Source organism: Panthera leo, chromosome C1 (genome assembly GCF_018350215.1).
Source record: "Panthera leo isolate Ple1 chromosome C1, P.leo_Ple1_pat1.1, whole genome shotgun sequence".
NCBI lineage: Eukaryota > Metazoa > Chordata > Mammalia > Carnivora > Felidae > Panthera > Panthera leo.
The window spans coordinates 51,995,495-52,007,882 of NC_056686.1; positions in this window are offsets into that span (position 1 = coordinate 51,995,495).

Consider the following 12,388-nt stretch of genomic DNA (forward strand, 5'->3'; position numbering starts at 1 on the left):
CTTACCAGCACTGTGGTAAGCACTTTCTATGGATAATTTTATTTAATCCTAAGAACAGGGTATTAGATTGAACCATGTAGAACTGTCATTTCTTTAGGTCAAAATGGTTAAATACCAAAATTTCATATGTTTCTACTTTATACATGGGTTAGGTCTTATTGATTGTTATTCTCATTATATAGATGAGAAATCTGAGGCTTGAGAGGGCAAGTCACTTAATCATGATCTCAGATTGGTGTTTCTCAAGTTGTGTTGTGTGTATGAATCATTGGGGGCCTGGTTACAGGCAGCTTCTGATTCAGTAGGTTTGGAGAGGGGTGGATTCCACATTTCTACAAGTTTCCAGGTGGCTCCTGTTGGTCTGTGGACCACACACTTTTGAGTAGTAAGGGCTAGTTGATAGTTGACTTGAGTTTCCCTGCCCCTAAAAGACCCCTAGAACTGAGATGGGGATCGAGTTAGGAGACTACCAAACAAACATCTTCTACTACATTAATTTTTTATAAAGGGACTTTCCTTGCATCCAACTTTATTGAGTACTTACTATGCCTTGAGCATGTGCTATACACCCATTTGCTGATCAGAGGACTTCCCTTCCCCCTTCCTTCCTTCCTTCCTTCCTTCCTTCCTTCCTTCCTTCCTTTTTCTCTCTTTTTCTATTTCTTTCTCCCTTTTGATTTCTCTTTTCCCTTTGATTACTATTGTATTAGTTAAAATTTTTTTCAGATGCTAGTAACAGAAACTGACTCTTGTTTCATTGAGTCAAAAGAGAAATTGATTGGAAGACTATATGGGCTCACAGATTTCTCAGGAAGTCTGGAGGACCATGCTTGGAAGAGAGGCTAGAAGCCAGACAGCTCCAGAAGGCCAAGAAGCCAGAACCCTAACCCCCGCTATTTATCAAGAGCTGGGACTCTTTCACTGCCTCCTGATGCAGACATGGCCATGGTGGCCAAAGATACCCCTCTGCTCCCCACAAGAGCTGCTACTACAAAAGGATTTTAATGACCATTCCTTTTGCACCATCCCTTCAGGAGTCCAAATCAAGGGCAAGAATGATAAATTGGCTGATATTGGGCTATATACTAGGACCATGGCTGCCAGGGGACCAGGGGAAGGCAGGGCACTGTCCCTCACAGGCTACTCCAGCAGGCAGTCCCCTAATAGACAGGGGCTGATGCTGGACACCAGACCTGCAAATGTCCACCACAGCTATGCAGGGCTAGTGTCCTCTTCCTTCTGGAAAAGAGAAAATGCCTCGGCTGCCGTGCAATTACTGAAAGCCTCAAGGAAAAAAGTGAGAAGTACAGCCTGTGACCCTGAGAGTCTAATGACCACAATTTGAGTAACACCAAGCTTTTGATTCTGCTCAACTACAGGAGAAAGGGAAACAGGAAAAACACAGTTTTACCCTAATTTTAGAACCTGCTGATGAAAATTCTGAAGCACTTGTTGATAACTAAATGATTCTGTAAACCAAATGTGGTTCTATGTAGTTCACACAGAACTGAGAGGCTTAGAAAATGCTCAGGGCGCCTGGGTGGCTCAGTTGGTTAAGTGTCAGACTCTTGATTTTAGCTCAGGTCATGATCTCATGGTTTGTGAGATAGAGTCCCAGGCCTGGCTCTGCACTGGCAGTGTGGAGCCTGCTTGGGATTTTGATTCCCGCCCCCCCCCTTCCTGCCCCTCTCCTGCTCTCTCTCTCTCTCTCAAAAATAAATAAACTTAAAAAAATATTTTTAAAAATTCCCTTCCTTCTTCCCCTCTCTCCCTGCCCAACTTCCCTCCCTTCTTTTCTGCACTGCCAGTGAGGAGCCTGCTTGGGATTCTCTCTCTCCCTTGCTCTCTCTGTCCCTCCCCTGGACTCTCTCTCTCAAAAATAAATAAACTTAAACAAAGTCTTTAAAAAATGCCCTTCCTTTTTCCCTCTCTCCCACGTTCTTCCCTCCCTCATCCTTCCCTCCCTTCTTTTTGTGCTTTCATTTGGTTATGCATACACGTGTGTAACAAAATTTTATTGAATACTTTCTATGGCTCAGGTCCTGTGCTAGGTGCAGAGGAAACAAAGATGAACAAAATGGAATTCTTCAGAAGGAGCTCTGAGCAATGAGAATATAGGATATGATCACAATAAACTGAAAGTAGGAGTTATTGTACAGTTAGTGCTGGAGGGCTCTGAGAATGGGGGAAAACTTTAGGTGAAGCACGTTTGCCTCTGATTGGCAGATTTACTATCAAAACCAAAATGCTCTTAGCTGCAAAGGCATCCGGACTCCAGGCAAGAAGCTCCAAGCCCTAACCTTACAGAGCAAGTCACCCTCCATTTGTCACCAGTAGGGGGCGACAAACACGATGGATTAAGCCTTGTCCTGGAGAAGGAACCCTACAGGAAACATCTAACCTCATGGAGAAGCTGGAAAAACAAAGTCTGGCAATAAAATATATATACATTTTTTTTTCTCGTAGAAAGCTGTTTCAAAACTTTACAGTCTGTTCTCAGGGAGTAGGTCTTTATGTTAGTGAGGAAGGAAATTCACATAAAGAAATCAGGTCCAGTGTGAAAGCAGTGGGATTTAGGCTATAATAACGAATCTAGGGGACCAAAAACCTAATAAAAACCTAATATATTCCTCAGTGTTAAGATATAATCTGTCCTTATGTACCAATTGATTAACGATATTTATTTTTTAAAAAATGTTTTTAAAGTTTATTTGTTTTTTGAGAGAGAAAGAGAGAGAGAGTGACAGAGCATGAGTGGCGGAGGGGCAGAGAAGGGGGAGACACAGAATCTGAAGCAGGCTCTAGGCTCTAAGCTGTCAGCACAGAGCCCGATGTGGGGCTCGAACTCTTGAACTATGAGATCATGACACTAAGTCAGACGCTTAACCGAGGGAGCCACCCAGGGGCCCCTGATCAGCAATATTTAGAGAGCAACTACTTGGTGGTGTTCTAGCAACTATGGTGTGGCATTCAAAGAAGGCAATCCACCTTCAAAGGAAATAGAAATTTTAAGATTTTTGCAAACTGAGCACATCACAATAAGCTGAACGTTTTTGTTCTGGGATCTACTTTATAGGGTATGGAAAGTAAATGGGATATGCAACCATTGTTTCTGCAGTATAGCTTTGGGGTGCTGCCTTCCACAAACCTCTCCATACTCAAGAAGGTGCGAGATTTATTTCCATCGCTGAGTTGTCTCATTAGTCGATCAATTGACCAATAGGGCATAAGCTCCCATGTGTTGGTGACAATTTGTTGGGGGTCCTGAGGGATAATGAGATCTCCAAGGCATATTCTCTATCCAGAAGTCACTTGCAATCCAGCTAGAGTAAAACACGGGAATAGACATGCTATTTAATAACAATGGAAAGAGCCACATGGGTGCTTCAGGTGGATAGTTGGGACATGGAAGACTGGCTAGCACAGGGGATGCAGTGAGAGCTTTCAGGTCAGTGGGCACCTCGGCTCTGCTGAGCTGGGGGCTGGCCCTGCATAAGTCCTAACCTCACTGGGAAGCCAACAGGGCTATACAGACAGAATACGGGGTTTGATCCTGGAACCAGCTCCTCATCTCTGCCAACTTGGACAAGCTCACCTCTCTGAGCCTCAGTTTTCTAATCAGTTAAGGGGAAATTATAATAACAGTGCTGACTTAATGGGGTTGTTATATGGATAACGCAGGCAATCCATGAAAGGTATTTAGTCCAGCTTCTGGTACATAATTAGCTTTTATTATCTTGATTGTGCCTCAGTTTCCTTTTCTGTAAACTGCAGATAACAATAATCCATATTTCATAGGGTTCTTGTAAGGATTAAGTGTAATAAAGGGTGTAAATTGCCGAGCATGATTCTTGGCACATAATAAATATTCAAGAACTACTGCTAGTGGAAGAGAAGATGACTTCATGCCAAGGTAGTCAGGGAAGTCTTCCTGGAGGAAAAGAGCCTTGAAGGATAGTCTTTGGAAAGAATAGAAAAGGAGGCATTCTAGGCAGGGCACAGACATCTAAGCAAGGCATGGAGTAGAAATATAAAAGGTATGCTTAACGGAGGGTAAGGTCCCCGAATGGAGAACCTCTCAAGTCAGAAACTAACAGGGGTGCCCGGGTGGCTCAGTCGGTTGAGCATCTGACTCTTGGTTTTGGCTCAGGTTATGATCTCATGGTTTGTGAGTTTGAGCCCGACATTGGGCTCTGTGATGACAGCATGAGACCTGCTTGGGATTCTCTCTCTCTCTCTCTCTGAGAATAAATAAATAAACTTTAAAAAAAGAAAGAAACTCAGAAAGATCATTAGACTCAGGGACAGCCAACCAAAACTGTGACTGGCTCATGAGACAAATCACTTCAATAAACCACTTCCCTCTCTGGGCCTCAGCTTCTGGGCTGGAAGGGTTGGACAGGAACAATTCTTCATTAGGGACTCTTCTAGTGCTAACATTCTCCATCTGAGTCCAAGTTTGTTCCACAGTGGATTAAAATAAATACATGAGCATACATGTTTACACAACCCCAGAGGACTTTGAAATTCACATGGAATGTCAGTGCTTACACCAGGAGGCAAAGTTGGGTTTCCTTAGAGTCGCTCATTCATTCTTTCATTCCTCCATCCACCTATTCATCCATCAAATGTTTATTGAGCACCACCATGTGCAAAACATGGTTTTAGGTGCTAGGCTTTCTTTCTTTTTTTTTTTCTTTTTTTTTTTTTCAACGTTTTTTTAATTTTTTATTTATTTTTGGGACAGAGAGAGACAGAGCATGAACGGGGGAGGGGCAGAGAGAGAGGGAGACACAGAATCGGAAACAGGCTCCAGGCTCCGAGCCATCAGCCCAGAGCCTGACGCGGGGCTCGAACTCACGGACCGCGAGATCGTGACCTGGCTGAAGTCGGACGCTTAACCGACTGCGCCACCCAGGCGCCCCTAGGCTTTCTTTCTAAAACCAGGATCTGATTATGTCACAGCCCTGCTTAGATACTTTCAATGACTTCCCGTTGCCAAGTACAAACTCCAACTCACACATACCAAGTAACTGCCCACCTGCATGCTTTTGTTTATGCAGTTTCCCCTCTCTGGATTGCCCCTCCTAGTGATCCAAATGCTTGTGAAATGTCCCCTGATCTTCAAAGGTGCCAGCAAAGCTGCCTGGGTGCCGATCCTTTCCCTAGGCTGACATCATGCTCTCTCCTCTTTGCTCACACAACACTTTGTACTACCTCTGTTATAGCACTTGTTACTTTTTACTTTAATTCATTGTTTGTGTGCCTTTCTCTTCTGCTGGATTTTTAATTCCAGGAGGCAGGAAGAGTGTTTTGTTCCTTTGTAACTTGAGCACCTAGCATACTGTTTGGCACAGTGGATGTAATTCTTTGATGAGTTTGCTTATTGAGACTTTGGAGGTGGTTGAGAATGGTGATAGGAATAGTAATGACAATGATAGTAACTCTCTTATATAATGTATTCCTCACATGCCAACTCTGAGCCAAGAGCTTTAGATCTGTGACCAATTTAGTTTTCATCTCTGCAACGCCCTGTGAGGTCAATGGCAGAGGACACTGTTAGGGGCACTGCATCTCTGGAGTCAGAGAGGCCAGGGGTATGAGGGTCACCTCCATGAGTGCCTGGCACAGTCCTGCCCTTTGGGCCCTGTGTGTGGGGGCTTCGCTAAGGAGGCAACTGGGGCTAAATGTCCTCTGTGTTTGCCAAACTAAGCTCTCTGGATCGGGGTTGCATCTGCCCAGAGGAAGGGGGGCTCCTTTTTCAAATGTGGAGAAAAGACACCTATGGGCAGGAACTGACCTCGTCTGGTTCCATCTCCAGTGGCCTTGCACAAGTTCCTTAATTCAGCTTTTTGCCTTGATTCCTCATTTGTAGAATGGGGTTACAGCACCCCAACCTCAGAGGGTGCTTGCTAGGATGAGGTAGGATAACACATGTGATATGCTGGCACCTGTCTGACATTTGTATTCAATAAATGCTAGTTATTATTACTATTATTAGTGGTAATAGCCCTATTTTCCAACCAAGAGGATCTCGAGAGAAAATAGTTGGCAGAGGGAAGAACATAAGGGCATTCCTCCATTTAGGGGCATCAGAAGGAACCAGGAGAGAGAAGAGTTGAAAATGTTGGACAAGAGTGAGTTAGAAGAGAGGCTGGTCAGGTGTCAAGTGCTTTCGAGAGATTAAGTGGGAAGGGGCAGAGAAAAATTCCCCGGAGTCGACAGTTAGAGGTCATTAGTGACCTTTGCATGAAAGTATCAGGATAACAGCAAGAGAGGAAGCCAGATTGCTGCAGGTTAAGGCATCAATGACCGATAAGGTAGAAATAGTAACTCTGGCCTATTCACCAGAAATCAGGTCGTGAAGGGTTGGAGACATAGGTCAGTTGTCTTAGTGAGATACAGGATGGATAAACAGCCCTCTCTTATAAACATTATCAAGGGAAAGAACCATCCTCTTCAAAGGGCCAGATGAATGGGGCTTTCAAAGAACATTGGCCCTAAGTCTATTTGGAGAATTTGGTAATCTGTCCAGACTTCTGGGATGACAAGGAGGATGACTTGCCTCAACTACCCAGCTTCTAGGTGGGACTCTTTTTTTTAAGGAGAGAGGAGGGTTCAATGCATTGGGCGGGCAGAGGACAGTCAACAAGATGTAGGTGCAAAGCAGATGAGGGGATGGAATCAAGCCCCTGGGTTGATGGATCCATCCTCTGGGGTGGTGCAGATGGGGAAAGCAAGGGTAAAGACACATAGACAAGTCAAGGATGTAGCAGAAGGAAGTTAAGGAAATCTCTGGATGGCCTGTCTTTCTTGGAACAAAAAGAGGCCAAGTCCTCTGAGAAAGTGATGAGTATAATGTGAAAGGCAGTGCATCAGTCAGGATAGATTAAAACTGTAACAAACCATCCCTCAGTTTTAGTGGCTAGGAGAGGCCTCTGTTTTGTGCAGTGATCAGGAAATTAGTCTCCATGCGTTTTATGGCTTTCCTCATTTTATGGCTCTGCAGGATCTCTGAGTCCCGTTCTGGACCTCCTGCATCTGCTGGCAAACACAAGACAAAAGACAGTGAAGGATTGTGGAGAGGCCTTCATAGGCCATTCTTGGAAGTGTTGCACATCACTTTTGCCCACATTCCATTGACTTAACCTCAATCATATGGCCACTCTTAACTGCAAGGGAGGCTGGGAAATATCAAATGGTGTGCACAATACTGTATTGTCTGTATTCTCAGTGCCTAGCACACTTTCTAGAATAGGCTGGATGCTCAGTAAGCACCACTGAATAAATGCAGAGATGAACTTTATCTCCTTTGCTTGCCATCACTTTTCTACCTGTGCCTTGCTTGAGGTTCAAAGATAATAGAGACCCAATTTCCTAAATATGAGCTAAAGGTTGGGCTTGTACTTGGAGTGGTTCCTCCTGTCATGCTGATGTGTTTCAGGGATCCATTCATACTCAGCCCCAGGATGTTTGCTACTGGGGGTTAGTCCTGAGGTATGTGGTTAATGAACCTAGTGGAGTGGTGCTGACTTATTCTCAGAGAGATAAAGATCAGACTCTTTCTTCCAAAGCCCAGTGTTATAGAAACTTGAGTTAATCAGCTAGAAAAATACATTAACTAACCCCTGAGCTGTAATTTCCAATCCAAATATGAGCTAACCAGTCCAAGATTTTGCTAACCAGATTTCAGCTGAGCAATCCAGCGCCTTGCTAAACTAGCCAGTCCCAAGATGTGTAGACAGGTCACTAAGATAACCAACCTCCAGTTAAGCTAACTAGTTCCAAATCAAAGTAGTTGTCCTGAAGTTACTATTGTCCTGAAGAGAACATTTAAAAGCCAGGACTGGGATTAATCTTCTCCATGACCTTTATAATGGCCCCTTTTATGGATAACATGAGCTCTAGAAAGGGAAGGAAAGCTGGTGATCTGAGTCATAACTTCCCTAAAGGGCAAATAAAGGGCTCCTTATCAAGCTGGCAAAGCTGCCTGCAAGTAGAGCATGACATGGAACCATGTCGGGCAGGGAATGCCAGGGATATTTTTATAAACGACTCCAGAGATATCAACAATGTGGGGCTGGCGCAGAGATTCCCATATTTGCAGATGATATTCCATTAACAAGGGTGCCCGCAAATGGGAGTGAGTGCCAACAAGCCCAAGAAGGAAGAAGGAAGCAGAGGCAGATGGTTATAAAACAAGTCAGTGTTTCAGACAGGGGGAGACACAAAAGTTAGGCCAACATCTCTGAGTCAGCCAGCTGGGCTGGCTGGGTAGCTGGGTGCTGGGTCGATGTGAAGGGGAATAGGTGCCCAGTGCCGGAAGCCCTGCCCAGACTAAAGGGACACCAAGGATGAGGGCTCTGATGGTAAAGAGATGGGCATCCCCTTTAAAGGGCCAGATCAACAGAGCCCTTAGGGAACATGGACCCTTCTCCCCTATTGAACCCTAAATCTGTCCAGAGAATATGGCCATCTCTCCAGACCACTGGGATGGCAAAGAGGAGGATTTGCCTCAACTATCCATCTCCAGACAGGTCTTTGCTGAACTGCTCATGATAAAGTCATTCATTTCAAAGCAATTTTGTGGTGTCCTGCCTGGAAAGAGGCCAATCTTTGGAGTCAGTGAATTCTAATTCCCCAATTACCTTGTGATAACTATGTGGCCTTGGGCAATTCATCCAGCCTCTCTGGACCTCACTTTTCTCTTCCATAAACTAATAATGTAATTCTATTTTTCAGGTTAGTGAGGATTTAATGAGATTGTGCATGAAAACAGCCTAACCCACTGCCTAGAAGTGGTAGGTACTTAGTACAAATATTCCTTTCCCTTCCCTCCAAGCCCTACTCAGTGATCCTTGGACCAGGTCTAATCCTTCCCTCATCACAGTGGAGCCCTGGGCTGGCCTATTGCATCACTCCTACGGGGCCCACCCTGGCCAGCCCACCCTGGCCCATGCATGCCTGCTGATGACTCCCCTCTACCTGCTAGGGATTCCAACTGCTCCCAGGCTATGATCAAGACTCAGGCCCAATATACTTCTCTGATTCTTGGGAAGTACAGACAGGTAAGATACTGGCAGGCAAGGGATCAAAACTGGGAACCTCTGCCAGATTTCACACAAAGAACCAGAGCCTGCCTCATGAAAAAAGGCAGAAGTGGCTCAGTCCCTCGTGCCTATATCTAACAATGTCCAAATTAATGTCAAGTTCTGCAGATGAACTGCAGATTCTAAAACACAGCGTCCATATCTAAAGAAGGGCTAAAATTTATACCATGTAATTTACACAAACTGAGGTAGTGTGAATAGGAACATGTTCATTAGTGACTAGGAAGTGCTTTACTTTCTGAGTCAGGCTGGGATGGTGTTGATTGTGGTCTAGGGAATCCTTTGCACATGCAAGATTCTGGACCACTGTTTATTACAAAGGGGGGTGGATCTCTAGACAACCTTTCCCAGTGCCCCCAGGGATGCTTATATACATTAAATTTGGGGAGCCCCAACCTTTCCCCTTGACCCCATCTGCTATCCCTCTCCACTCTCTCACTCTGCTCTAGCAACCTTTGTCTTCCTACTTGAACACTCCAAGCATTGCCACTGGACCCTTGTTCCCACTCTTCCTCCTGCCTGAGATTCTCTTCCCTCACTTCCTTCAGGACTTGCCTTATCAGAGAGCCTCTTACTGACCACCCTTTATAAAATGGCACCCCACCCCATCATCCTCTGTTTCCTTATCGTGATGATTTTTCCTCTTAGAGCTTAGCATCAGACCTATTCCTTAGGTTATGTTTATCATCCGCCCCACACTGAGTGAAAGCTCCTTGAAGACAGAATTTCATTTTGTTTGCTGTTGTCTTCTCAGTTCCTAGAACTGCCAAGCTCCTCATAGGGCATTGATAAATACTTGGTGGATACATATTAAACTTCACCTTCAATTCAGTCTTTTGAGAACACAATTAGGTAGAACATCGTTAGTCACATTATACAGTTGAAGAAACTGAAGTTCAGAGAGGTTAAGTGACATGCTCTGTGTCACCAAGTAGTTAGAGACAGAGCAGGACCAGAACCCAGATATCCTGAGTCTCAATCTGATGCATGTGCTGAGCTACTCGTGTCTCCTTAATTCTTCAGCATGTTGCATTGCCTTCAAGACCACCCTTACATGGAGCGCTGACTCCACTTAAACTTGATTGATTTCACTCATGGACTTGTCAGAAACTGGAATTTAGAGGTAATAGGCACGGTCTAGGGTTTTTTAGTAAAAACCACTTTTCAGTTCCCCTAGCCTTCTACTCTGAACTCTTGTTTATTCCAGGTCTAATGCAGAAAATATACACACTAAAAAACAAATTAAAAATAAACGATAAGTGAGTTAGAAACTGCCCAGGGCTGTCAGGAATTTATGCTCCACGCTATGTGGGTTTTGGGTAAATATTTGCTTTGCAAGTCAAGGAGCAATACGTATTTACCAAGGCAGTCTCCGGCTGAAGGGCACATATGCTACTTCTGGGAGCTGGTACAATTTCTCCAGGGAAGTGTGCAGACAGGCCCAAGCACGGTGGCATTCTGCAAAAAGGAAGCAACTTGGCGTTGGGAGACCTGGGTTCTTATTTGAGCTCTGCCCCTCTCTTGTTGGGTAAACTGGAAACTTTTGTTTTTAGTAGCATCTTAGGACTTCAAGAGAGAATATCAGTAGTTTTTCAATCAGTGAGTGACTCAGGAGAGAGAGAGAGAGAGAGAGAGAGAGAGAGAGAGAGATCTGTAGTGGTCTCTTTTTCAGTCTTTTCCACTAAGTCAACTTTTCCCCCCAATTAGAGCATCTCTTTTTCAAAGAGCTTGTAACCAATGTCAAAACCTTCTGAGGGCCTTTACTCTGTTCTTCAACAAGAGCTAGTACCTGTGCCCAGGACCTCTGGGCTCGTGGAGTAGGTGGTTGACTATGTGGGGTGATGTGATGGGGCTAAGTGCTGAAACACATTTATTCAGTAACTATTTATTGACCTTCTGCTACACTAGGGAACAAAGCTCAGACCCCAGCCTCATGAAGTTTAAGGTCTGGTAGTGGAGAAATGGTTAAGGAATCAGGCTCATTCCATGCTCCCAGGACACAGGTACAGGAAGCTATATCTATAGGAGGGCTAACTAACACAGACCTGTTAACCTTAAAAAAATAAAATTGCCAGTTATTTATCAGCAAAAAAGGGTTTATTTGGGAATAACTGAGAATTACAATATAATGTACAATATACAATGCAAGCTATGACACAACCATAGGCAAATCCACAGAACAAAGGAGAGGATGGCTCTTTTATAGAGGAAGAGGAGAAGGTTGGCTGTTATAAACAAAAAGTCCACTGGAGTAAACTGGGAGTTTGAAGCACAGTGGTTTTTCATTGGATAAGCTGTGACAGGCTCTTATTGGCTGGGCTGTTGAAGGGGGTAGGAGGAAAAATTTTCTTCCTCCTACTGGGATACTAAAGTGGTAACCTCACCCAGATGGTTTCTTCCTGTTGGGTCTGCAAATGACAAGGAATGGGAGGCTGTGCGTGCTTACTCCTGCTGGCCTCCTGACTCCTTTCTAAATGAAGTTTCCTTTTTGCACACCTGCTTTGAGGGGGAAGCTTCTGGCAAACCTTCCAAACCGAGATGTGAGATTGGGAGAGTAGAAGTTATTCAGGCAAAGGTGAGGAGGGGGGCTGAGGGTATAAATGTGTATAAATGAAGAAGGTGAGGTGGGGGTATATGAATAGGGGGGCTGAGTGGCTAAGTGGAGAGTGTGAAGGGACAATGAGGTCCGAGAGGCAGGGCAGTGGGGCAGGTCTTGGCCAGAGCCTTGTGAGCCATCTGTGCCCAGGGTAGTAAGGAGTTTCTGGAGCTGGGGAGTGTCACGTTCAGATTTGCATTTTAGGAAGACCACTCTCACTGCAGTTGGGAACTCCCTCTGGAGGAAGGCAAGGCTAGAGGACCAGATATGGCCTAAAAGGAATAACAGTGCAGAAGAATCTTGACTCCAAGAGCAGGTCCAGGCTTTGGAACTTCCAGAACAAATTTTGGTACCTGTCCTTTCTCTGACCCCTGTTGTTCCTTGTTTCCATGTACCACAGCATTCTCAAATTTGATTTTAATAAATTCTGGGGCTTTTGTCACATTAAAGCAATGGGATCCAACCCTTTTGAGCGTGACAACCCTTTGTTAACATGAGACTTCACCCCCATGTCACAGTCTTGTGATTTTAGTATAAGTTAATTGAGAAAATACCTGAAGAACAAAGCCTGTAGTAGATGCATGCACGCTTGAAAATTTTGCCCACGTATATGTGGGAGCCAATATTTAGCTAGTCTATTGACATGACTGTTGCAACATATGGATCCCCAGAGCCATCTGAA